At 36.9% G+C, this 25,031-nt stretch overlaps 1 protein-coding gene across 3 annotated transcripts in view; it reads right to left on the bottom strand.

Moving 5' to 3' along the window:
• EPS15 (epidermal growth factor receptor pathway substrate 15) overlaps positions 1-25,031 on the bottom strand; it is a 133,413-nt gene that overhangs the window by 107,966 nt on the left and 416 nt on the right. The window lies entirely within an intron of this gene.

Genomic DNA, 25,031 nt, shown 5'->3' with positions numbered 1-25,031 from the left:
TGTAAAGGAGTAACATGAAAAATCTTTGTGATGGAACATTTATCTTAATTGTTGTTAGTTACATGAATCCTGATAAAACCACATATGCATAGAATTGCATACACACACACACACAAATATCTATAAAACTGATGACATTTGAATAAGGCCTGTGAATTGTGCCAATGTCAATTTCCTGGTTTTGCTATTGTACTATAGTTACATGAGGTATTACAATTAGGGACAACTGGGTAAAGGGTATATGGCACCTCGATGTAGTACTTTTTGCAACTTCCCATGAAAAGGTGGTGTTGAAGACCATTACGAAGTAGAGAGGTAGCAATCCAGACAGGAAGAATACTGCGTATAAAGGCAAGCAGATACAGAAGTCTAGGCAATGAAAAGGAGACAATGGAATAGATTTTATTTTTCCAAATAAACCACCCAAAATCTTTTTCGGTTTTGCTCTCTCTAAAAATTTAAGAAAATGAGTAATAATTCAGTACTAGTAGACATAAAAAAAAAATAAGCGTTATAAAAAAAGATAAACGTCATAATGCACACAATTCCAGGTAATTTGCCATACAAGTATTTTTGACATATTAACACACAAAACTTCAGCTACTTAGAATGCAGCCTTCTAATACTCCATTTTCAAGAGAACCAAGGAACCAGAAGGGGAATTAGCCCTGACATACTTTAAATTACTCCATCACAACCACAACCACCAACTCCTTTAATAATGGAACAGCAGCTCCAAAGGCCAAAGTAACAAAGGAACACAACCAGAAGAGCCTATGCATTTATACACATACGTTTACTTAATGTGAATGGCTTGCAAAATAGGAGACTAAAGCCTTCTGACAGTCTTGTGATGTCTTAAACAGACTTGTGTATTTCACAATACAAAGGAAAACAGGATAAAAACGAATAGTAAACAGAAGACAAGAATGCAAAAATAAAAAGGAGCAATCCAAACTGACAAAGGAAACAGCAATCTTAAGAAGTCTGAAGACTCAAAAGAATGTCAATAATAATGAAACTTTAGAAAGGAAAACAACCCTTAAGCTGAGTAGAGGATGCAGAAAAGCAAGTCATGTGAGCAGTCCTCACCTTTAAAGCTGACGAGAAGGAGCTCAAGGAAATACAAGCAGCCATCTGGGCACTTCACTTAGAGAATGCATAGTATTAACCCTCAGCTCTAGGAGTCACAACTCATTTAATAATTTAATAAACATGTACTAGATGCCCTCTAGGGACAGAGCAATACGTTTACGTATCTGGGGTTACAAAAATCATGCAGGGCTCCTGCCCCCAAAACAGCTTATATTCTACTTAAAGTAAAGTTGCAATGTTCCACTCTGCAAACATGCTAACATCTCACGTTTGTCCCATAACAAACCATTATAAATTGGTAACATAGCAGGCAAAAACCTAGGAATACTCCAAGAACAGTATTGTAAAGAAAGCTTTCAAAATCTAGATCTAAGAATGTATTTGCTTTGGAGATTATCAGAAATGAAAGGTAAAGTTACTTTAAGTAGACAAAAGGACTTCAAAAGATGACATAGCTGTATCCTACTGAAAAACAGACCATATCAGCAGCTCAGACCAATAATGAACCAGCTTTTGTTAAATCCAGTTCAACCTGATCAAAAATCTAAGTGGCAGAGTGACAAAGGATGAATACAAAGAGTAGCTCTGGTCTCTCATCAGAAGACAGTAAGCCCTATACATGCCAGTCTAGACAGCCCAAAATAAAGAGAGATCACTGGAAGAAGCATTATCTTTAAGTGTTAATAATATATGGATTTATAAAAATTCAAATAAGGAAGAAATCAAACAAAATAACTACCTCATTTGTATAGCACTTTACCTTTTACAGAGGACATTAACAACCTCACCTCTCAGATACTTTTCCTACACTAACCCAATGATCACATCAATTCCCATTATTCAATACCACACTTACGCTGATATCAAACTGATATCTTTATTTCAGACCCCTTCTCTGAGCTCCAAACTTTTATATTAACACCTCCACTTGGATATCTCCCAAACATCTGACAGACTTATATTTTTTTCTCTAAAAACCCATTCCTCCCCCACCTAAGCTGCACAAGCCAAATACCTGAGTCTGCCTACCCCTCACTCTGTTTTCAATCCATCAGCAAGTCCTATCAACTCTAATTCCAAAACATACTTTGAACTTATCCACCTCTCTCCATATCTCAGTCTGTATCTTGTCTTTACTATTGTAATAAACTTTTATCTACCCTCTCTGCTCTTATTCTTGCTTCTCCATATGGACTGTAGAGTAGTCCTATAAAAATATAAATCAGGACAATAATATTCACCTGTTTAAAACCCTCAATGCCTTCTCATTGGACAAAAAATAAAATCCAAACTCTTTGCCATGGCTTGGTATCCCTGCATGATCCAGCCTCTGCTCACCTCTCAAGCCTCACTTAGGGCCACTAACTTCACTTTGATATTTCAGTTCTTCCAAAAGAGCAAATTCTGTCCCAACTCACAGCCTTTGCAGGTGTCATTCTCTCTTCCTGAAAAGCATAGTTGGTATCTTCATTTTCTTTAGGACTTAACTTAAATGTTACCCACTCCAAGACTTTTGGATCATCATAAAGTAGGTCCTCTTTTATTTTCTACCTCAGCCTTGCTTGTTCCTTCAGAGACCTTAATACAACTTGTTTTAATTTTGTCTGTGTGGGGGGTTTTGTTTTGTTTTGTTTTTTGGGTGGTGTGTGTGTGTGTGTGTGTGTGTGTGTGTCCCTCATTTAAGATGAGCTCCATGAGTGCAGAAGCCTATACCTATCTTGTTTACCACCATATCCCCAATACCTAGCACAGTATCTACATATGGAAACCCTCAATAAATACTAGTTGAATGATTATTAATGAAATTCCTTCTTGCAGTAAGTTCTCAAATATTGCTGTGAGGATAAATCCACTTATTCAACATTTATTGACAACATACTACTTCCCAAAGACTGAGCTAGGCACAGTGATACACAGTCCCTGCTTTCAAGGAGTTTATCCTCTAGTACAGAGAGAAAGAAAAAAGTAAGCAAGTTACTTTTTCCTCAGCCTCTTCTGAGAACGTTCCCTCCATCTCCCAACATGAAATAACACCTGGTCCTCTCCTAAAGAGAAAGTCAGGCATGTCTTTTCTCAGAATGTTACCTTACCCTGCTTTAAATGAAACTCAAACTCTTACCTCCCTTACAGCACTCTCAAATAGTCCAGTTTTAACATCCAGCCTATCTCAGGGTCCAGAAATGGGATTAAAATCCTCTTTGATTACCTCTGCAGCGTGTCCACATTATGCTACTCAACCTTTTGCTTTAAAAACAAAACAAAAAATAAAAACAAAACAATGGGTGATGGGCATTAAGGAGGGTACTTCTTGGGATGAATACTGGGTATTATATCTAAGTGATGAATCACTAGATTCTACTCCTGAAACCAATACTATACTATATGTCAATTAACTTGAATTTTAAAAAGGGGGGGGGGACCTGGGTGGCTCAGTCAGTTAAGCATGCGACTCATGATCTCAGCTCAGGTCTTGACCTCAGCGTTATGAGTTCAAACCCCATATTGGGCTCTATGCTGGGTGTGGAGTCTACTTTACATACATACATACATACATACATACTCTATTCTTTTGAGGCTCTTACCTTTCAACAAAATTACTGCCTCCTCTTCCTTAACACTGGTATCTTTTAACTTGGTTTCCCTACCTCATTTAAGGCTTTGGCCAACTGACTCACTGTCTTCCTCTCTACTCTGAATCTCATCATCAATGGATTACTTCACCATAGACTTAAACAACCCATCCAACAACCTGGCTTCTTACTTCCTAGACCTCTTAACTCCAGTGATCACTGCAAAACATGGAGTTATACATATGGCATGGCCCAGTCACTCTCTTACTCCCATGGTAACATCCTTCCTGGCTCTTCTACCTTTAACTGCATCCGCTCTTCCTCTTAAATCATACTTTGAAATTTTGTTCTCCAAACATAACAACTTCTTTCAAGTTATCATCCTTTGACTCTATAAGACCTCTTTATCCACAGACCCTTTCATTTTGACTTTGAAACAGCAGACCCTCTTTTACTATACTTTCCTTCCCATTCAGTTTAGATACAATGATGCACCATTTCTATAATATTCTTGCCAATAACCTTAATTCTCTTACTCCTCTTGTCTTTTGGTCACACCAATAGAGCAAAATCCCAAACCTGTATGAACTCAACTACCCTCTTTTCTTTGAGGCTGCAACTGAGAAAGTCACTCAACAGGACAGACTAGTACTATAAATTCAAGATCACTACATTGGTTTGCTACAGCTGCCATAAAAAAGTACCACAAACTAAGTGGCTTAGAATAACAGAAATTTACTGACAATCTGGAGGCCAGAAGTCCAAAATTAAGGTGTTGGGAGGGCCAAGCTGCCTCTGAAGGCTCTAGGGAAGGATCTGTTCCAGGCCTCTCTCCTACTTCTGGTAGTTTCTTGGCTTGTGGCAACATAACTCCAATGTTCACATGGCATTCTCCTTTTATGTCTGTGTCCAAATTTCTGCTTTTTATGAAAACATCAGTTGTACTGATTAGTGGCCGACCCTATTCCAGTATGACTTCATCTCAACTAATTACATCTACAATGACTCTATTTCCAAGCAAAGTCACATTTCAGGACTTCAATATATGAATTTGAGTGGGAGAGAGACACAATTCAACCCATAACAACCAGTAACCTCAATTCTTTCTGGCAAACCTACTCTCAACCCATTCTCCATAGCAACTATTTCAGGGAGAAGTGTAAACTTTGGTTGGTCCAATCAGACAAAATCTCAGTTCTTTTGTGGGAGCTCTCAGAAACGAGATTATCTTTTCCACAGTACTAGTAGTTATAAACTGTATAAGCCTGAAGCTTTACAATCATCTTAGTGCTACAACGGAAAGCCTACCTGAGACTGGAGCCAAGATATGAAGAAAAAACTGAGGAGTAATATTGAGACCCTAACACATCTGAAGCCAGCTCTACTCCCAGACCTATCAACTACATATAAACATACTCCCTTTCTACTTAAGAACTGCAGTTTCCAATATCATTTGCATAAAAAGGTTCTGATTTGGCAATAAAACTGGCTAGAAAGTGAATTTTATATACTTCTTGACTGGTTTTCAGAACAATACAGGTCAAAGAATAAAGCAACAGAAATCTTTGCTATTTCAATTCTTTTCATACTAGAGACCTCACATTTAAAAAAAAATATCCACACAATCTTACTTTGTTTGTCTCAAGTATAATTTGAAATAAAAACCATTTCTTAAATAAACTTCTTAAACTGAACTAAGAAAACATACATCTTTGCATGTTTTTAGTTGTTTGTTCATTTCTAAAACAGCAAAGAATTTGGTAAAAAGAATTTTCATTATTATGATGACTTACAAAATGGGAGAGGGGGTAAACCCTCACAGTCTACCACTGACAGCCAGTTGGGTGGGATGATTAAAAGCCCAGAACTAACAGATTTGGTTTGTAAAAGTTGGCCTATAGTAAACAAAGGCAAACAAACATGCTAAAGTTTAATAGAGACATAAGAGTAGCTCGTTCAGTAGTTTTGCACAAATAAAACAAAAAAAGATTCCACAATTAATGGTGTACTGGAGACCCAAAAGAATCAGCAATGAAATGTTAATTTTAAAAAGGCAAGTTAAGGGGCACCTGGCTGGCTGGCTCAGTAAGAAGAGCATGAGACTCTTGATCTCAGGGCCATGAGTTCGAGCCCCCTTGGGCATAGAGCCTACTTAAAAAAATAAATACATAAATAAAAAACAAAAAGGTAAGTTAAATCATAAAGAATTTAAATACACATTTTAAAATCATACATACACATACACAGTGTATTACAGCTTCATAATAAGTAACATACATTAAATCCTTATTGAGTATTTCCTATACACCAAGTACTAGTCTTAAGCACTTTACACATTAAGCCTGTTTAACCTGACAAAGCACCTACTATTATATCCATTACAGATGAGGAAAATGATACATTAATAAACTGAGTGACTCAGAGTCAAATACCTATTTAAGCACTGGAACCAGTATTCAAATCCAAGAAGTCTGACTGTAAGACTTTTTGCTCTTAAATCATTCGTTTGCCTCTAACGTCAATGCTGTTACTTTCACCATTATCTTACTAGTCTTCATCATCAGTGTTGTTATTTTCATCATTATCTTACTTATGGATTGTATCATTTGAACCTCCATAACACTCAGGTATTACCACATGTTCCAATTCTAAGGCACCTTTAGTTGCAAGGGCCACCTGTTTAACACAACTTAATAAGAATATAAAGATACAATTTAAAAGAACTTTTTTATTATTAACCCCAAATTATATACATTGATCCACTTTTATTTCTCTAGTATTATATTCAAATAGTAAGTCAAAGCAATGTTTTCTAGTTTTCATTGTACAAGTCTTCTGCCCCCCTTGGTTAAATTCATTTCAAAGTATTTTACTCTTTTTGATGCTACTACAAATGAAACTCCTTTTTTTTTTCTTAAAGATGTATTTATTTGAGAGAGAGAGCACGCCGGGGCACATGCTAGTGGGGGGAGGGGCAGAGGGAGAAGGAAAGAATCTCCAGCAGCCTCCCCATTGAGCTCAGAGCCTGACTCAGGGCTCAACCTCAGAACCCATGAGATCATGACCTGAGATGAAACCAAGAATTGGCCTCTCAACCAACTGAGCCACCCAGACAACCCCAAAATTGCTTTCTTTTTTTTCTTAAGATTTTATTTGGGGGCACCTGGGTGGCTCAGTCTGTAAAGCATCTGCCTTCAGCTCAGGTCATGAACCCAGAGTCCTGGGATTGAGCCCCGCATCGGGCTCCCTGTTTGGTGGGGAGCCTGCTTCTCCCTCTCCTCCCTGCTCCTTCTCTCTCAAGCTATCTTTGTCTCTCTCTCTCCAATAAATAAATATTTTTTAAAAATTTTTAAATAAAAATTTTATTTATTTATTGGAGAGAGAGAGAGAGAGAGACAGAGATAGTGAGAGAGAATAGGAGCAGGGAGGAGAGGGTGCCCAACACAGGGCTTGATCCCAGGACCCTGGGATCATGACTTGAGCCAAAGGCAGATGCTTAACCAGCTGACCCACCCAGGCACCCCAACTTTCTTAATTTCCTTTGCAAATTGTTCATTGCTAGTAAAAATTGCATAAAAATACAACTTTTTTTATGTGTGTTGATTCTGTATTCTACAATTTGCCAAATTTGTTTATTAGCTCTACTATTGTTTTTATGGAATCTTTAGAGTTTTCTACATATAAAAAATCATGTCAAACAGTATGAAGGGTCATCAAAAAATTAAAAATAGAACTACCATATGATCCATCAATGCCACTTCTTAGTGTTTATCCAAAAGAACTGAAATAGGTTCTCAAAGAGATATGTACTCCTATGTTCACTGCAACATTATTCACAATGGCCAAGAAGTAGAGAGAACCTAACTGTGTATCAACAAATGGATAAAGAAAATGTGGTATACATGGGATTTCATTGGTATGTGGAATTTAAGGAACAAAACAAGCTAAGAAAAAAGCGAGCGAGAGAGAGAGACAGAGACAAACCAAGAAACAGACTCTTAACATGGAAAACAAACTGGTAGTTACCAGAGGAGAGGTGGATGGGGGATGGGTAAAATAGGTGAAAAGGATTAAGAGTACAATTATGATGAGCACTGAGAAAGTACAGAATTGCTGAACCACTATATTGTACACCTGAAACTAATACAACACTGTATGTTAACAAAACGAATTAAAATAAAAAACTTAATAAAGAAAGAAAATATAGTACATATATGTAACAGAATATTGTTCAGCCATAAAAAAGAAGGAAATTCTGTCCACGCTACAACATGAATGAAACTTGAAGACATTCTAAGGGAAATTAAGTCAGTCACGGAAGGACAAATACTGCATGACTCCGCTTATATAAAGTATCTAAAGTAGCGAAACTCATAGAAATAAGAAGCAGAATGAAAGCTGTCAGGGACTGGGGGAAGAGGAAAATGGGGATTTGCTGTTCAATGAGAACAGGCTTTCAGTAAAACAACATGAAAAGGTTCCAGAGATCTGCTGTACAACATTGTGCTTACAGTTAATAATACTGTACTATTCATTTAAAATTTTGTTAAGGAGGTAGACCTCATGTTATGTGTTATTTACCAGAATAAATTTTTTAAAAAATCATGTCATTGACAGTGATGATTTTATTTTTTCCAATTTGGATGCCTTTTATTGCTTGCTTGACTTTTTTTTTTTTTTTTTTTTTTTTTTTTTTTTTTTTTTTTTTGCCTAACTGCTCTACCTAGAATTTCCAGTACTATGTTGAATAGAAATGGTAAAAGTGGGCATGTTCACCTTGCTCCTCACCTTAAGGAAAAAGCTTTCAGTCTTTCAACACTTAGTATGATGCTAGCTGTGGGTTTTTACATATGGCTTTTATCATGCTGAGGACGTTCCCTTCCATTGCTACTTTATCGAGTATTTTCATCATGAAAGGGTGTTGAAGTTTGTCAAATGCTTTTACTGCATTATTTGAGATGATTATGTGGGTTTTTTTCCCCTTCATTCTATTAAGGTGGTATATTACATTGATTGATTTTCATATGATGAACCATCCCTGCAAGTGTTTCACTGTCTTTTCCTGGGAATAAATCCCCAAGCCAGGAAATAAAAAGAATCCTTTTGCAGCCAAATGACTGAACCTTTGACTAGAAAAATACTGTCAATTTACCTATACTATAAGGTGAAAAGATCTGTTGCGTTTCAATCCCTAGTTTAATAAAATGCTAGCAGGCTGTTACTGTCAGCCACACACATTCCGCCAATTTGTCATTTGGCCTACTTAGCACACTCCTCTCTTAAAATGCAAGCGTTGCTCTGGGGGTTGTCTACTGATCACTCATGCAGCCTCTGAAGAGAATTACCTACACCAGAAACTGTAATTGCTTAACCTCTATCTGGAAAGTACTAGGAATAAGAATTTCCACTGGAATTGGAGGAGGGGATAATTTTGGCACATGGGTACAGAGATAATATTCATCCAGTCCCAATTTCAAGTGTTCTGTATAATTACTGGACCATTCATTTCAATTTCTAATTGAGGAAATATAATAACTCCGACTGGAGCACTTAACACGAACAGTTGACTAGATAAGGTATTGCTGAGGGAAAGCAGCTAGGAACGTTAAAGATATTCAAAATGATCTATTTTACTTAAAACTCCTAATTCAGGGTCTATTGGACTATTATACAAACATGCTTTATACTATATAGTCTGTGTGATTCAGTAGAAAACTCAATGCATTGACATACTAACATCAGTCATTTCCCATTTACACAACTGCTGATCTATTATGAGTCGTTGTACTAGGCACTCCTGATAGATGAACAAACGGGACAACTTCTTTGCCTCCCTGCCATTTAGCCTTAAGAGAGAAAAAGGAGAACGAGAAAGAAATTATAACATGATGGCTAAATACAAAAATGTATTTAATGCACCAAGCTGACTGCCAGACAAATAGGAAAGTATTCAAATAAACTGTACTTACTGTCATTATTACCAGGCAGAAACAAAGTACAAAGAGAAACATACCAAGGAAATACAAAGTCGAAAATTCATGCATTTAGACATTTATTGTACATCTATACGCCTAGATACTGGGAATACTAAAATAAGTAAGAAACCATAGTCCCTGACATTGAAAACTCAAATCTAGAGGGAAAAACAGACAATAACAATCCATTGTGATAAGTGCAACAAGAGGGAGCATACACAGTTGCTATTGAATCAGAGATACCTAAGGGAAGCAAAAGAGGAAAAGTCAATAAAAGTCATGTCTGAATTATTTTATAACAAATAGAAAAAGCTGAGGAAGTCAGTTACAAGTGACATCTAAATTAAATCTTAAAGGAACCAGTCAAGCAACTGTAAAGAGCACTCCTATCTCAAGACCCCTGCACTTGCTGTTTCATCTACCTGGAACATGTTCATATATATTCATATGGCAGGGAGCCTGGGTGGCTCAGTGGGTTAAGCGTCTGCCTTCAGCTGAGGTCATGATCTCACGGTCCTGGGATCAAGCCCCACATCGGGCTCAGTGGGGAATCTACTTCTCCTTCTCCCTCTCTCTCCCGCTAGTGCTCACCTTTCCTCTCTCCCTCTCACTCCCTCTCTCTCAAATAAATAAAATCTTTAAAAAAAAAATACTCACATGGCTCACTTCTTATTTCATTCAGATCTCTTATCAAATATAACTTCCTCAGAGGGGCCTTTCTAATCTCCCTATCCAAATTAGCTCCTGATGGCACCCTCTTCTCTTATCTCACTCTTGCTGTTTCCCCTAGCTCTTATCACAATTGGACATATTTATTATCTATTTGTTTCTATTGGTCTCCTTCACCAGAAATATTAACCCATGGGGCCAATGACTGTCTGTCTTGTTTACTGTGTAAGTCACAGTGCGGACACCAGTGCTTCACACATAGGAGGTACACAGTATCTGTCAAGTGAGCAAAGCAAAGAGGAAGAAAAATTCAGGCACAGCAAGAAAAATGTAAAGAAATTTATGAAAAATGGGCCATGGCTGGGTCCTCTTGACCAATAATAATTGTAATAGCAAATATTTTTATTTATTAAGGACTTACTTATGGGCCAAGCACTATTCTCAGCACTCTACTTGTATTATCTCACCTAATCTTCACAATCTATAAAGTGGACACCCTTATTCACATTTTACAATAGGAAGACTGAAACATAAGATTAAACGACTTGCCCAAATTCACATAGCTAGTAAATGGCAGAACTAGATTCTCAAGCCATGCAGTACAAGGCCAGAGCTCACTCTTTTAACCACTTGCCTAAAAGCATAGAAAACTGACAACCTACCTGGGTTGGTCTACATATATTAAATGAATGAATGAATGAAAGGAAGGAAGGAAGGAAGGAAGGAAGGAAGAAAAATACCTCTACCAAAAACAGTCTTTGTGAATACTACATGCTTCATATACTTAAAACCCGCATGTTACTCATTAATAGCATTAGTAGTTTTTTCAAAATATGAACTACATTTATCATGCAAAAGATTAAGTAAATCCCCCACCCCCAAGTTTCTGATTCTGATTCAAAGCAGGACTAAGGTCTAAGAATTTGCATTTCTAAGTTCTCAGGTGATGTTGATATACAAGCTCACTCTCAAGAACCCCTGAGCTACATAACCAAAATGTGAATTAAACCCCTTTCAAATAATACTAGGTCTCTTGAACAATCAATTGCTGGACTAGGCACCTTCAAGGTACTGTACATAAATGTGCATGCTTTCCCCCAAAGATCAGCAACAAACAAGAATGTCCACTCTCAACACTTCTATTCAACATTGTCCTGGAGATCTTAGCCAGGGAAATTAGACAAGAACAATAATAAAAGGCATCCAGGGGCGCCTGGGTGGCGCAGTCGTTAAGCGTCTGCCTTCGGCTCAGGGCGTGATCCCGGAGTCCTGGGATAGAGCCCCATGTCAGGCTCCTCTGCTGGGAGCCTGCTCCTTCCTCTCCCACTCCCCCTGCTTGTGTTCCCTCTCTCTCTGGCTGTCTCCCTCTATCAAATAAATAAATAAAATCTTAAAAAAAAAAAAAAAAGCATCCAGATTGGAAAGGAAGAGGTAAAACTCTCTCTGTTCATAGATAACATGCATAAAAATTCCTAAGGAATCCACTAAAAAACTATTAGAAGAAGTGAGCTCAGTAACATTGTAGGATACAAGGTCAATATACAAAAATTAGCTGAATTTTTATACACTTGCAATGAACAATACAAAAATGAAATTAAGAAATCAATTCCATTCAAATAACTAAAGAATAAAAAAGAATAAAATACTTAAGAATAAATTTAACAAAGAAGTACAAAACTTACACTATAAAAACTATAAGACACTACTGAACAAAATTAAAGATATATTTAATGGAAAAAAAATCACATGTTCATGGATTGGAAGACTTAACATTAAGATAACTATATTCCCCAAACTAATTTACAGACTCAATGCAATCTCTATGAGAATTCCGAACGACTTCTTTGTAGAAAATGACAAGCCAATTATAAAATTCATATGGGATTGCAAGGAACCCAGAGTTGCCAAAAGCAATCCTGAAAAGAAAATGTTAGAGGACTAACACTTTCCAATTTCAAAACTTACTACGAAGCAACCATAATCAAGACAGTGTTTTACTACACAAGGATAAACATACAGATCAACACAAGAGAATTAAGAGCCCAGAAATAATCTCATGCACCTATGGTCAAATGAATTTTTTTTTTTTTAAGAGAGAGAAAGCCAGTGCGAGCGGGTTAACAGGAGTTAGGGGCGGGGTGAGGGAGAAGGAGAGAGAATCTTAAGCAGGCTTCATGCCCAGGTGAAGCCCAAGGCCTGCGGGCTGGGGCTGGATCACAGGACCCTGAGATCACAGCCTGAGCCAAAATCAAGAGTTGGATGCTGAACCGTCTGAGCCACCCAGGCGCCCCTGGTCAAATGGTTTTTGACAAGTCCAGTGTGGAAAGAACAGTCTTTTTGACAAACAGTGCTGTGACAACTGGAAATCTATATAAAAGAATGAAACTGGACCATTACCTCACGCCTTATGTGAAAACTAAACTCAGAATGAATCAAACACTTAAATGTAAAAGCTAAAATTATAAAACTCTTAGAAGAATAGGGATCAATCTTCGTGACCTGGTATTTGCCAAAAAACTCTTGGATAAAACACCAAGGGGCGCCTGGGTGGCATAGCGGTTAAAGCGTCTGCCTTCGGCTCAGGGCGTGATCCCGGCGTTATGGGATCGAGCCCCACATCAGGCTCCTCTGCTATGAGCCTGCTTCTTCCTCTCCCACTCCCCTGCTGTGTTCCCTCTCTCCCTGGCTGTCTCTATCTCTGTCGAATAAATAAATAAAATCTTTAAAAAAAAAAAAACAACACCAAAAGCACATGTAACAAAAGAAAAAAAAATAGATAAACTGGACTTCACCAAAATTTAAGTTTTATGTATCAAAGGACGCTACCAAGAGAGTGGAAAGACAACCCAGAGAATGGGATAAAGTATTTGCAAATCATATATCTCACAAGCGACATATATCTAGATATATAACAAATTCTTACAGCTCAATAATAAAAAAAACAAATAACCCAATAGAAAAAATGGGAACGGGACATGAATGAACATTACTCCGAAGAAGATATACAAATGGCTAATAAGCACACGAAAAGATGCTAGAAAACATTTGTCATCAGAGAAATGCAGATCAAAACCACGAGATACTACTTCACAGCCACTAGAATTCTGGCCACAGACGGAATTGAAAAGTCAGATAACAATTACTAGAGAAGATGTGGAAAAGTCCTCATCCTCATACACAGCTGGTGGGAATGCAAAATGGTGCAGCTGCTTTGGAAAATGGTCTGGCAATTCCTAAACAATTAAACAGAAAGCTACCATATGACCTGATAAATATCCAGCAGAAATAAAAGCATATATCCACACAAAAACTTGTACATGAATGTTCATAGCAGATTATTTATTAACAGCCAAAAGGAGGAAACAACCCAAATGTCCATCAATGGACAAAAAGATAAAGAAAGTGTGGTATAGCCATACTATGAAGTATTATTCAGCCATAAAAAAGAATGAAGTACTGGTACTTGCTACAACTTGGATAAACCTCAGAAACATTATGTTAAGTGAGAGAAACTAGTCACAAGAGTCCACATAATACATGATTCCATTTACACAAAGTCCAGACTAGGAAAATCTAACTGAGACAGAAAATAGATTAGTGGTTGTGTAGGGCTGGGGAAAGCATGGAAGAGAAGAGGATGAGACCTAAAGGATACGAGGTTTCTTTCTGAGGTGATGAAATGCTCCAAAACTGACTATTGGTAATGGCTGCACATATCTATAAATATAAGAAAAATCAAATCACTGAATTGTACATTTTAAATGGGTAAATTGTATGATATACAGATTATATGTCACTAAGTTTGTTTAAAAGTAAATTAAAAAAATTTTAAAGAACAATAAGGCAGGAAGCTCAAGAAAGCTTAACAACTAAACAATTTTTAAACATTTTATAAATTCAGTACCTCTACCTCTACTTCTTTTTAATAGTGCTTGATAGCTCATATTTCTGAATGCAAATATTGGTCAAAAATACCATTAATTTTCACATATGAAATATTTTTAAACTAGTAATAGAAATGAATTCAGTAAATTGCAGAGTATGCTCTTCTTTCCACCTAGCCTCATGATGAAAAATAATTATTACTTAAAAAATAATCAATTTTTAAATATTTTTAATATTTATTAAACATGTATATAAGTCACAACAATCACACTTATTTTTAAAAATAGTGTTTTGGGAAGTTTTCCTCATAAGAGGGGTGTGTGTGTGTGTGTGTGTGTGTGTGTCTGTATGTGAGGTTATAGGAAAATAAGCCTTGTCCACCTTAATCTATGAACACAGATACTGGTAAAATTTCTGTACTAAAATAAGGAAGAAAATAATCATAAAAAGCTGTGAGAGTACAAAGAAAAAACCCATCAAGTACAGAGACAAACCAGGACATTTCAAACAAGTCTGGCTCAAAGTACAGTCGATAAAGTTACGTTTTTGAACTGTTCTACATTGCCAGATGGTCCAGAATCCACCCCCAGGTCTTATAAGGCCTTGTATGAAAGCATGCCAGAAGAAAGAAATAAAAAACATAAAACATGGAACAGAATGTAGAGAACAAGACTAAGAATGAAAGCAACCTAGCCTTTGCAGAAGGAAGAAAACTATATGCAAACTGAAATCATCCAATCTTCTTCAAGCTATAACTTTTAATGCCAATTTCCCATGCTAAGGGAACTTTACAAACTGTAAATGTAGTCTGAAGCCAAATTAAATATATTCAACTTAATTCCTTCACAACAATATTTTTGAGATTATTGTTCCTATCTGAGTAAAATACTGCGGCTGTCTGCTCTGCCATTCAAGATCTAATAAACTAAACAAAAATCACTCAAGCTTAACTTCAAAACTCAAAGGTATATATAGAAAAATAATTCAATTATGTAGTAAGTACCATCTAGAACACTACACAAAAGGATTCAGCAAATGGTATGTCAAAGGTTATTCACAACAGCATTAATTATAATTGATACAAAAATTACCTGTATACATACGGCATCAGTAAACTATAAAACATCCAATTAATGAATATATTCTAAAGACATTGAAAAGATACTATGAAGGGGCACCTGGGGGGTGGCTCAGTCAGTTAAGCGTCTGCCCTTGGCTCAGGTCATGATTCCAGAGTCCTGGGACCAAGCCCCACGTCAGGCTCCCTGCTCAGCAGAGATCTGCTTCTCCCTCTCCCTCTGCCTGCCACTCCCCATGCTTGTACTCTCTGTCAAATAACTAAATAAAATCTTAAAAAAAAAAAAAAAGATGCTAAAACACCTATAATGTTAAGTTAAAGAAAACAGAATACAAAATTATATACATATATAAATATATGTATGTAATGTGTGGAGAGAGAGCAAGGTTACAACCACATTGTAAAAAAACATGTAAAGAAAAAAAGTAAAAAACTAAAATTTAAAGAATGGGGTAGATGGTGATCCATGCTTTTTCTGATTGTTTTTCTGCATGTTCTAAGTTTTCTTCAACAAGCGAAGAACTTTGGAAATGAAAATATCTAAAATAATATTTATATGAGTTCTGCATGTATCAATAACAACAACAGCACTTCTATTTACTGAATGTCTCCTATATTTCAATAACGTATATACATCACCCATAAGGAAAAGAAAGTTCCAAGAGTTTAGGTAACTTCCCACGGGCACCCACAGAGAGAGTACAAATGGCAGAGGGAGAATTCAAACCCAGGTTTGTCTTCTACTAAGTCCAGTGTTCCCCCCACTATATAAAACTTCTCTGAGCACCCCTGGAGTAGAAAACTTGATACTCTTAATTTTTTACATACTATTTAAAGTAGGTCACAGATTCTTTGAAGCCCTATCCTTGAAACCCCTCCCTAATGTCCTTTGCTGCAGGTTAAAAACTCTTGCTTTATTACAGAGGAAAAAAAAAAAAAAAAGCAGAGAATAAAACATAAGAAAATGGCATATCTCCCAATGTGGACCCTATGCAGCAAAATACATTTTGACTTGAGTCGAATGGTTTCATGCTGTCCTTTTAAGTACAACTTAAAATGTCATCTACAGTATCAATCAACTCAAAAACTAAACTACCACAAAAAGTTCCATCATAATCACAGGATACTCCACAGCACCCCAGTGCCTTATTTCTATCACCCTTTCTCAAGGCACTTATCATCCCAGAAAGTCAGTGTTTATCTCCCTAAAGGACTAAAAGGTACTTCAGTGCATGCAGAAGTCTAGACCTTACTCTCCTTGTATGTCTAAGGCCTAACACAGTGATAACAACACAGGAGACATTCAGTAAATGGTTTCTAAAATAAAAGAGATCAACCAGCAATAACAGGAGCATCTCTGGTGCACAGAAGTTTCACATTTTTCATATATGCCTAATGATATATCTGTGCTGTACTATAGCATACAAGATAAAATGAAGTTACCAATAATCCTTGGTATCAACGATCTGTGAAAATTCTAAGTACAACATTTCATAAAAATTAATGGCCCTATAAATAAGTAAAATTCACCAACTATAAACTTTCGGCTACTGGGGGCAGTTGTTGTTATTAGCTGCTACCATTTAAACTGATCTTGGACATTTGTATCCATTACTTCACATAATCTTCACGGCAAATCCTTCAAGTTAAGTGTATCCCCCATTTTATAGGCTTAAAAAAAACAAAAAGAAAAACAGAGGCTAAGAAACTTGTTACACAATCAAAGGATTTAACCTAAGACATTCTCATTGCAAAGCCCAAGATCTCCCATTAGATCACCCTAGCTCTCTACAATGTTCACATGTTCATATCTGGAGTGTCAGAAATCCTTAAACCTAGCGGTTCTCAGTTTTATTTAATAAAATAGTTTGTTTCTTAGGGAATTTTTTCTGATACATGGTATCATCGTTAGCATTAAAATACTGAAGGAACTCCAAGTCCAAACTATGATGTCTAAGAGAATATTAGCTTGAAAATAAATATTGGCATGATGCACACAAACCAAGACAGGCTTAGGTTTTCATTAGTAATAAATTCCTACGTTACAAAATGTAACACTACCTTCTATCAAGTCTACAAAAACTCTCCACTATCTGGTATAATAATCACTTTCTAGAGATGTGGTCTATGCAATGGTAAGTTGCTTTTCATATAAAAAGATGTTGCAGCCTAGAACATTTGTTCCGTTAACCAAGCATTAGTACCATAATTAGATCTGTCAGAGCTATTATTCTGCCCTCAAAAACACACTCATTCAATTTATATGAATTGTTTACACTATCTGGTTCACAATTCTGTCTCTACTACTTCGCAGCAGCTTGACCTTGAACAAATTACTTCACCTCTGAGTTTAAATTTCCTCTTTTTGTGAAACAAAGATAATAAGGATCATCCAGTCATCAGGCTGGAAGGATTACTGAAAAGCTCATCAGGTTGTAAAAACTATCAAAAACAGCGCCTGACATGTAAGTGCTCAATAAGTATTAATTATTGTTATAATTATCCCAATATGGACCTCTTCTCTCCCTCCCTCCCTCTCTCACACACACACAAGCACACACACATACACATACCTCACTCTGAATAATTTGTTCCTTTTACATAACAATGGAAGAATATGATATCATGTGAATGTTCATTTTCATAGTTGTCTTATTGTCAATGATGGTTTACAGGAAATAGTATAGCAAATGTGTTTAAGAACAGACGTGCCTGGGTTCAAATCTCAAAAATCTACCACTTACAACACAACTCTAAGTAAGTAATATAGAAGATTAATTGCTACTTTATAAAGACTATGAAGATTAAGTGAAATAATATATGTAAGTCACCTAAAAGTATCTATTGCTCATTAGGAGTTTAAGAAACATCAGTCCTCTTCTTTCTCAATAATGGTATAAGAATGTTTTCCTTCCCATATCTTTGTATTAATACTTAGCCCACTAGATAGAATTGTTCTACACTGAAAGACCACACTAAGAAAGGCAGAGAAATCACATAAAAATTAAATTCACAATTTCCAGTTTTTTACCATTCGAAGTTTTTTAAGTTCAAAATCAATGCACAATTAGCCATTCATGCCTCATGGCAGGTTTAGGAATAAAAATATGAAGATAAACTATTCTCCCATCCCTATCCCAAGAAAGCACACACTTCTCTATCTCTTATATGTCTTACTGGATCACTGAGTTTAAAAAGTATATATATAAACAAGTGATGCTCAACTAGGGGTAATTTTGTCCCCCAGGAAACATCTGGCAATATCTGGAGATATTTCTGATTGTCCCAAATGGGAAGAGCGCTAATAGTATCTCATGAATAAGGAACCTACAAAACATCCCACATGCACAGGACAGGCCCCCTACACCAAACAATTACCTGGTCCAAAATGTCAATAGTGCTGAGGCTGAAAAACCACAATCTAAAAAATCCGAAGTATTGTAATACAGAAGCTTTCCCCAAAAAAAGTCTTGCCTCATTGTTCTTAGCCAAATTTTTATTTTTACTGAGATATAACAAGATATAAGCAGCTTGATTATTTTGGATGAAAGACTCCATACTGTTAAATTCCCATTACAAAATCCCCTATCTAAAGAGGGAAGAAGTGAGGCTTACTTTTCTTTGTATATATGTACCATATAAAAAACAAGTTTTTAAAAGAGCTCCAACCATTAATTCTTAATTGCACTTTCAATGCATGAAAGCATATTATTTACATCACAACGTTAAGTTTCTTGTATCTCATTTCTACCTACTTTTGTACAAAATATTTAAAAAATTCACATTTACGTGATAGGAAATATAGGGCATAAGGCCAAATTTTAACATCGTTTTTCTATATCAAGTTGGCAATGAACAAAAGTTTGCTAATATACTGTATTGATAACGCTATGGAGGAGGAAAGCACACTCAAACTGTTGCTGGTACAATCTTTCCAAATGCAAATTAGCAATATGTATCCAAATATCCTTTGGCCCAACAATTATACCTACCAAAAACTAAAGTACATACTCACACCTGTGCACAAAGGTATGTAAAAGAATATTCACTGCAGCACTGTTAGTAATAGCAAACAATTGGAAGCAACATAAACGTCCATCATTAGGTGGCTAGTTAAATAAATTACAGTATATTCATATAAGGAAAGATCCTAAAGTTTTGAAAATAATGAGGGAGATCCACATGTGGTGGTAGAGAACAATCTCCTAGATTAAGCTTAAATAAATAAATAAATAAATAAATAACAGTAAGCCATGAAACAATATGCAGCTTATTCAAAAGAAAAATCATGCATATTTACATATACATCAGAGATTATTGCTGGAAATACACACAACAAAGTGGCAAGAATGACTGTCTCTAGGAAGGAGACTTTCACTGGAATTGTTTGAATTTTGTTAACATGGTTTTATGTTTTTATTTACTGATTGTAAAACTTCAGTCGCAAATTCTGAGCCTTAGTATTCTCCAATTTGAAATGATAGTAACAGCCTAGCTTGTTAGCTATTGTGAAAATCAAATGAGAGAGAATAAAATGCTTTGTAAATTATAAAGCAGCACACGAACATAAATTAGTCCTCTGACAATACTCCAAACCAATTATAACAATAACTACTATTCTTCTGACCAATTTCTCTAAATGCAAAGATGGGAATCTTTAAGATAAAATGTGAGTGTAAATGCAATCTCAGAACAGATTTTCACTTCATATATAGTCACTCATTTCAATTTAACAGTAAATATTCAAAAAAAAGTTGTCATACAGAAATGCTAAATCAGCGGATTCCAGAAGAAATATGTGCTCACTGTTGAAAAGAAGGTAAGAGGAGATTAGAACTATGATTCGTTACTAAAAAAAGATGTTCAATCTTTCTCTACTACATTTTAGTCCATTAACATTCTGTCTGCAAATAGAGTGAAAACAAAGGAATACACTCTTAGGTTATTCCTGGGAGACTCTATATTGAACAAACCCAACTGTTCCTAATTAATTTTAACTATGACAACTCCTCCCAAATGCTGAACATTCCAAGCCATTTTTGAGAACGGTTGGATATTACTCAAAGAAGTATGGATTTCCTGAGTATACTGGACTGTAACTGCAGGCACAAAAGAAAAATATCATTATTGTGCCCTTCCCATAGTAGGAACTCGAATAATACGTCATGTTAAATAAATACGCTCTTTCTGCTTCTGAGAACATGTAATTTTTATATTGTGTCCTGCTATTCACTGTCATAATTGCTAAACCAACTGCTAAGATGACACATTTATTAACACATCATGTATTTTTTCTTTAATGAAATTGAAAATAAACACCACAAACTGTAAAATTATGAGAGATCTTTTCCTCCAATTTCCAAAGTTTCTGTAATACAGTTATATCACTCTTGCAGTTAAAAAAAGAGCATTAAAAGGAAAAGTATTCTGATAGCACTTATTGGTTTAGACCATATACTACGGTTTTTTTCCAATTAAGTCCCATTCTAATGGCTTTTTTATTATTAAAAAAGAATCCATAAAGCTGAACTGCTGGAAGATCATTTAAAATACTCATATCATGGGGCACCTGGGTGGCTCAGTCGTTAAGCGTCTGCCTTCAGCTCAGGGTGTGATCCCGGCGTCCTGGGATCGAGCCCCACATCAGGCTCCTCCGCTGGGAGCCTGCTTCTTCCTCTCCCACTTCCCCTGCCTGTGTTCCCTCTCTCACTGGCTGTCTCTCTCTCTGTCAAATAAATAAATAAAATCTTTAAAAAAATACATAAATAAAAATAAAAATAAATAAGATAAAATACTCATGTCATATTTCAATAAAATAAACTTTTATCATCACCAAGAACACCACTTGTATACCCACAATGGTATTATCAACGTATCATAAAAGACACTGGAGATTCAGAGGCAAAAGACATGGCTTCCATCCTCAAGAAGTTTGCTATCTAATTATGACAACTGGGCATTTACAGAAAAAGAGCATAAAAAATACAAGGGGGGCGCCTGGGTGGCTCAGTCGTTAAGCATCTGCCTTCAGCTCAGGGAGTGATCCCAGAGTCCTGGGATCGAGCCCCACATCAGGCTCCTCCGATGGGAGCCTGCTTCTTCCTCTCCCACTCCCCCTGCTTGCGTTCCCTCTCGCTGGCTGTCTCTCTCTCTGTCAAATAAATACACAAAATCTTAAAAAAAAAAAAATACAAGGAAGCACTGGACATGCCAAGCATCTAGTACACAGAGAAACAGTGAAATAGCTTTTGAAATCCTACAGAACTTGGTTCAAATCTCAGATCTACTACTTACTAGCTCATGTAAATTACTTCCCTCATTTGTAAAATGGAGTGTTAAACGACGTGAAATTCCTTGCATATTGTAACACCTTTGTACATAAACATTCCTTACATATAGTAAGAAAGGCTGACAGCAGTAGTAGTATTATTAAGGATACAAGCTTGAAAAATAAATGGGCAATTGGAAAAGCTTAAAGAGAGAAAGTATTAATATCTTTTCTGTAATCTACCACCACAAGCAAAAATCACAAGATCCTTCTCATTCAAGTTTTACCTCTTATTGGTTAAAAGAAAATAGAATGGCTAGTGAAGACAACTGAAATTAGAAAACACTAAAGCTAGTGGCCACCTGAGTGGCTCAGTTGATTAAGCACCCAACTGTTGATCTCAGCTTGGGTCTCCATCTCAAGGTAGTTAGTTCAAGCCCCACACTGGGCTCCATGGAGCCTACTTAAAATTTTAAAAAGTAGGGGTGCCTGGGTGGCACAGCGGTTAAGCGTCTGCCTTCAGCTCAGGGCGTGATCCCGGGGTTCTGGGATCGAGCCCCACATCAGGCTCCTCCGCTGTGAGCCTGCTTCTTCCTCTCCCACTCCCCCTGCTTGTGTTCCCTCTATCGCTGGCTGTCTCTATCACTGTCAAATAAATAAATAAAATCTTAAAAAAAAAAATTTTTTTTAAAGTAAAAAATAATAAAATAAAAATAAAAGAAAGAAAGAAAACACTAAAGCTACACAGCACTAAAGTATCCCGGGAAAGTCCCACTGGAGTTACAAATCATAGAATATGATCTACAGAAAAGAATGTCAGTTGGAAAGGGCCTTAGATCAGCTAATTCAAACTGCCCTACTAGACTATAAGTTCCATGTTTTGTCTCCAAGAATTGTTATTTATTTTGTTCCTTAGTATATCCTCAGTACCTAGCACATAATTCCTAGCACACAGTGAATGCTTAGCAAATATTTGTTGAATGAATATTAAAATTAAGAAAACTGAGGCCTTGGAGATCTAACTCAATGCCATAGAGTTAGCTTTTGGCAGATCTGGGACTGGAACTAAATTTCATTACTCCAGTATTCTATCCTCTCTAGAAGCTAGAATATGATAATTTAAATAATTTATTTTGGTGGCTGGGAGCTGGTGGGTTGGTTGTTAGGCAGGGAAAGAGGAAGGAAAGAGTAAATTAAAATATTTTTCACATTTTCCCCTCAAACTGTCAGTTTTACTTAACTGAAAAAGGCAAAAAACTATAAACAAGACAATCCCAGCATAGTGCCTAGCACATAATACATATGTAACCAATATTTCTTAAATGAAAGAACCTACTCCAAAACCATTATTATCTCATGACCAGAGGCAGGAACTAACTTCAGCATTTGTTTAATCTTTTAACTGTCATAAAGCCCTTTAAAATTTTCAGTTATTCATAAAACAGTTTTTAATCACTTTCTTCCAGATGGTCACTGAGGAAGAGAAATGAATCAAAATATGTCCCTGCCCTGGAGGATTTCTCACTTGAGTATGCCTAAGTGTGTATATTTGGGGGTGGACAGTGGGGTGTAACACAAATAGATCAATAATGAATGTGAAATCAGGTTGCATTGTTACCTTAGTTTTTTTGCTTCAAGCAGTTAAAAAATTTTTTAAAAACCCCACAAATTAGAAAAATTTTTAAATAACAAGGAGGCACATTAGGGTATATTAATACTTAGAAAGTTTCTTTTTCTTGTCCCTTAACATATATCTTATTGCCTCTTCATGTCTTAAAATCAAAATATTCTAAATTGACTTAATTTGAATTATCAATATAAATGAACCATCAGTGTATGTTCTCTCATATGTGAGACACTTAAGGATAATACTCCTGATTCAGTATTTACTGTGTACATGTTAGTATTTAAATACATAACCACAAGAACATATTTAAATTATTTAACTGTCTGTAAAACTGACAGAGCCTAAAGAAAATCTCCAGAGATGAATGACAGTAAACAGGAACTAAAAATATTACCCAGGGAGAGAATAAAGTATGCAAACAACTAAGAACCAAATCTGTAGAAGACTTCAAGAGAACAAAAACTTCAAGAGGGGAAAACTCCTGCCTGAATTGGCCAACACAGCCAAAGACAAAGAGACTGCCAACAGGATCTTGTATAACGCAAGTCACTAACTAGACTCATAAAAAGTGAACACCCAAAAGTCAATGTTGCCACTCCTCAAATTTAAATCTCAGGAGGACCCTTCCAAAGAGATTCACCACAAAACTAAACCACCACATTCCAAGGATTCTTCCCTGTTATCTGTTTGTCAAAATAGGATAAGCAACATCAAGAAAACTGGGAAACAAACAGACTTCCCTTATGAAACAGAGAATTCCTATAAACTAAAGTTATTTTACCTGAGGCATATGTTTATATGTGACTCCAGGTTCCTGGGGAGAACATTTCTCACTCAGTGTCTTTATTCCAGAGTGCTAGGTAAAATACCCCAAAGTCTTTTGCTCCAACACAGAAAACTCTATGGCCCAAATGTATAAGCACTGACAAATCTAGGCCAAGGAGACTACAAGGTGGCAGGGAGATATAAGGCAGGAAGAGAGGCTGTGGTGGGCCCTACAGGGAAGTATATGGTCACCAGCTTTGGAGAGAACAAGCTGAGAAGTTTATGGCTGGGATGAGTTTTGGTCAGAGGAGCAGTAAGGGACTGACAGGTGCAAGTCCTCATCAACCTGAGTACCATGAGAAGATTACAATTGGCTTTCTTTACAGAGAGGAACGGGGCTCCCAGAGTGAATGATGTCGAAGCACAAGGTTTTCTGGGAAGCACAAGGAGTGGGCTCTGAAGGAAACAGAAAGGCAAGAGGAAAGACCCTAAGAACAGGTTGCCTCATAACGAGCGATCTCTACAGTCTTCCCAGCACCAAGACTGGTGGAACCATCACACCTGTTGAAGGCTGTTTCCCTGTTATCCGTGTGGGCAGCGATTAAGAGCAAGCCCCCACCTAATAAAAGTAGAAGCAGAAAGAGACGGAACTGGGGTCTAACCCAGAAGAAAACCTAATCAGGAGGGGAAGAGGGTGAACTCAGGAAGAGGCTCGCAGGGTAAGTACTTGGGGAGTTTAAGACTTATTTGGAAGAGAGGCTGACTATCGGAAACTGCTGGGGAAGGGAGGGCTTTCGCTGGACTCCAGTGGGAAAAGGCCGGTTTAGAGAGGAAAGACTAGCTTAGAGAGGGCCTTGGGCGTGTGAGTCGGGAAGGTGACTTTTAACTACGAGAAGCGCGCTGCATAGCCCAGAGAGCCAGGCTCGTGCGGGGCGAGGGCTGACCTAGGGGTTAGGGTGATCCGCGCGAGCTCAACAGGAGCTCACCTGGAGTACTTCTGGCCTGGAAGGAGGAAACTTCCTCGCTGGGGCCAGGCGACGGCTGAACAGGGGGGACGGTCCACTCAGCAGTGGGACGAAGGGGCCGCGGGACAGGGCGC

The sequence above is a fragment of the Ursus maritimus genome, unplaced genomic scaffold, assembly GCF_017311325.1.
Source record: "Ursus maritimus isolate PB19 unplaced genomic scaffold, ASM1731132v1 scaffold_12, whole genome shotgun sequence".
NCBI classification, from domain to species: Eukaryota; Metazoa; Chordata; class Mammalia; order Carnivora; family Ursidae; genus Ursus; species Ursus maritimus.
This window is presented reverse-complemented; position numbering and strand designations above follow the sequence as displayed.